The following is a 4,069-nucleotide window of genomic DNA, read 5'->3' as shown; positions in this document are numbered from 1 at the left end:
GACCACTTGAGTCGCCTTGAACATATTAAGGATGATTCTACTCCTATAGATGATAATTTTCCTTTTGACAACCTGCAAGCAGCATCTGAGGTAGTCCCTTGGTACGCACCTGTTGCTAATTATTTAGTTAGCCGCACATTTCCTCCACATTTCTCTAAACATCAAAGAGACAATCTGAAAAGCGAGTCTAAATATTATATATGGGATGACCCATATTTATGGAGATGTGGCGCTGACCAGATAATTAGACGATGTGTACCCCAATCAGAATTCCGGTCCATTTTAGAGGCATGTCACTCATCTGAGAGTGGAGGACACTTTGGCCCTCAAAGAACAGCTAGAAAGATCTTGGACTGCGGATTCTGGTGGCCTACTCTTTTTAGAGATGCTGCTGAGTTTTAAGGCACCCATTTTTGTAACAGGAGACTAACAGAATTGATGAAGAAGCATGGGATAATCCATAAAGTTGCAACAGCTTACCACCCCCAAACTAATGGGCAAGCCGAGGTGTCAAACAGAGAAATTAAGCGTATCTTGCAGAAGATAGTGAAGCCTCATAGAAAAGACTGGAGCACCAGACTACAAGATGCACTATGGGCATACAGAACAGCATACAAGACACCCATTGGGATGAGCCCCTTTTGCCTAGTTTATGGAAAAGCTTGCCATCTTCCAGTTGAAATCGAACACAGAGCCTTCTGGGCAGTTAAGGAGTGCAACATGGAAATTGAGAAAGCCGGAACTGAAAGAAAGTTGCAACTACAGGAACTGGAGAACCTTCGCCTAGAAGCTTATGAGAACTCCAGAATATACAAGGAAAAGATGAAAGCTGTGCATGATCAAAACATCAAGAAGAGAGAGAGTTCCAACCTGGAGATTTTGTTCTCCTTTACAAATCTCGACTGAGGCTCATGCCCGGTAAGTTGAGATCAAAATGGGAAAGTCCATACAGAATAGAGAAGGCTGAACCGTACGAAGTTTATCACTTAAGCCATCCTTCAAGTTCTGAACTTATTAAGGTTAATGGACACCGCCTAAAGCTGTACCATGGTGAGAAGGTGCAGAAAAATAAGGAGCTTGAGATCTTCCACTTGGAAGATCCCCACATAGCAGCAGATTGAGCTAGTAGAGCGTCCAACTTACGGACGTAAAAGCAAAGTGCTTGGTGGGAGACAACCCACCGCGGTATGATCGTTCTTTTCCTCACTTTTAGTTTTTTTTTCTTTAATAACTCTTCTCTTTATTAGTGCTTCCGTGCTCTTTCAATTACATGTCTTTATATTTCTCTTAAAAAAAAAAATTTTCACCGCGCGACGCGATCGCACCAGCGACGCGTCCGCGTGGCAGGAGGAGTGAAGAAAAATAAAAATGAACAGAAAGTTACGCAGGAGGAGCGCTGGAGTCGTGCCAATGGCACAAATTACTCCACGTGACTGCGTCGCGGACGCGACCGCGTCGCTTGGACATCATGGCCTCCCACGCGATCGCGTGCCTCACGCGGCCGCGTACCCTGCATTTTCGACGTAAAGGGGTGCACAGTGCTATATTGTGCGAGAATGGTGCTGGATTGGTGCTAGAAGCACAATCCTTGTCACGCGACCGCATCGCTGACGCGGCCGCGTCCCCCATTTTATAACGCACACTCACGCGATCGCATGACCCACGCGATCGCGTCATCCAATTTTGGCAATTAAAATGAATCAAACAGAGAGTTGTGCCTCGCGCCAGCAGCGCAACATAGGTCACGCGACCGCGGGACAGACGCGATCGCATCCCCTTCCCTGACGCGTCCCCATGCGAACGCGTGCCCCAGGCGGCCGCGTCGCATGCGCCGCACAGCTAAACCCCAATTGCCAAATTATCTTATCTTTCTTTCCTCCAAATCCTAATTTTTCTTTTTCCTCCTTCTTTCTTCTTTCCCCCCTCTCCTTTCTATCTCACTCTCTCTCTCTCTCCTCCATTAACAAGGTTTTACCTTCTTCTTCCTTCTTCTCTTTTCTATCATTCTTATTATATTATGTATATATTATTATTTTCTTTTTCTTTTCTTTTTCTTTTCAAAATTTTATTTTCTTTATTCTTCTTTTCCCTTTTTACATGGTGTCAGAAATTTTTTGAGTCATTATCCCTCACCATATGCTTGTGCCTTGTTACAATTTATTTGACAATTATTATTATTATTATTTTTAGGGGATTGCTTGCATGTTCAATTTCATACTTTTTACATCTTGTTTAACATGCATGCTATGTGTTTGTGAAAAAGCCCATGTGGCATTATGCACTTCTCTATGTTCCTATACTATTCAATGCTTGCTTTTCACAACTTTTCCCTATTATTTTATTAATTGAATTCAATTGTCAATACAAACGTGATGGTTTGTTACAAAGTAATGCTTGGTCTATGCTACTCATGCCCTTTGCCAGCATGCCAATAAACACCTTGCATTCACTTGTCTTTTTATGCACTAGCTATTTCCCATTGATGGCTTTTCATATGTACTCGAGAACATGTGTTAATGTCATCTACATTTTACTGTGAATCATTCACCCTCTTTTCCGTTTCCTTCCTTGTTGTATCTCTCTTTGCATTTAATTTTCTTTCTCTTCCCTTCTTTCAGGATGGCCACCAAGAAAGGAAAGGAGAAAGCAACTTCCAGACCACCAGCAAGAAGGGAAACTAAAAGAGTATTAGTGGCAGAGCCTTCTTCAACCGCAGTCAAGCCCTCAACAAAACGAGTCAAGAGGATAATAAAGGTTGACGAAAAGGAGAAAGCCTTTCCAGCAAAGGACGCTGCGCGATTTTCCAATCGCTACTGTGAGCAGATGTTCCCCATCCTGGCAGAAAGGAACTATAACAATGAATACCTTCTTATCCTCCCGTCCAATATTGCCACCTTTGTTGAGCCGCAAATTGAGCGAAGACATTGGGGTTTCCTACGGAAACAGCCAAGGCAGGTCAATCTCTCTTGGGTAGTTGAGTTCTACTCCAACTTCTACATGCCGACCCTGCAGTCTGTTTATGTCCGGCAGAAGCAAGTCCCCATCACAAAAGAAGCCATTCAGCAAGTTCTGAGTCTTCCCCCTATTCCTGCAGGAATGGACGCTTTTCAAGAAGCCACCCTTCAGCGCCAGAGATACCAATTTGACTGGGACTCCATTCTCGGAGTCATCGCTTTACCTGGCAGCCGTTGGATCTACGGATACCACCGTTCCCGCCCTAAGGGAATCTTGGCTTCCGCACTTACCTTGGAGGCTCGCATATGGGCACAGATCTTGTCCCATTACGTCTTTCTGAGCACTCATGAGTCCTCCTTCACTGCAGACATGGCTGTTCTACTATGGTGCATCCTTACAGACCAACCTCTGAATCTTTCAAGACACATCCGGAATGCTATGGAGCATGTGCAAATCGCGGGCAACCTACCTTTTCCTGCCTTGGTCTCAGATCTTGTCTCAGCAGCCGGAGTCTCCCACAGAGCTGGGGACACCAAAGCCATGGTTCCACGGGATGATCAATATGTCCCTCACGGGAAATACCTCAGACTTTCAGCAGCCACTACAAGCCAGCCTACTGAGCCAGTTGAAGATATTCCTTCTTCAACACCACAAGCATCTACAACCGAGAAATTGCTCCAGCAGATACTTGAAAAATTGGATCGGCATGAACTGAAAGCTAAGATGAGAGAGCGCCGTAACAAGCGCCGATTCACATACCTCAAGGAGCTGATCATGGGCAAATTCAAGGACTCAGACACTCCGGACTCCACTTCTTTTACCAGCACCGGGAGCCATGATGATCCCGACTGTGGAGATACTGCCACCAGCCCACCCCTGTTCCTGGCAGATGGCACCGAGGACGGTGCAAAGCCTTAAGTGTGGGGAGGTCGATCAGTACCTGACTTTCGGAGGCAATTTCTCTTCTCTGTACACCAATAATTAGGATATTTTAGTTAAATTTTCTTTCCTTTATAGAATAGAATAAATTGCATAGGTTAGAATAGTTGCATGCATGTTCTACTTGATTGAAAAAGACAATAAGTTTCTTTTAAAAATCTATCTTTGGAAAAAA

Source organism: Arachis ipaensis, chromosome B05, assembly GCF_000816755.2.
Source record: "Arachis ipaensis cultivar K30076 chromosome B05, Araip1.1, whole genome shotgun sequence".
Lineage (NCBI taxonomy): Eukaryota > Viridiplantae > Streptophyta > Magnoliopsida > Fabales > Fabaceae > Arachis > Arachis ipaensis.
Note: the sequence above shows the minus strand (reverse complement) of the source record.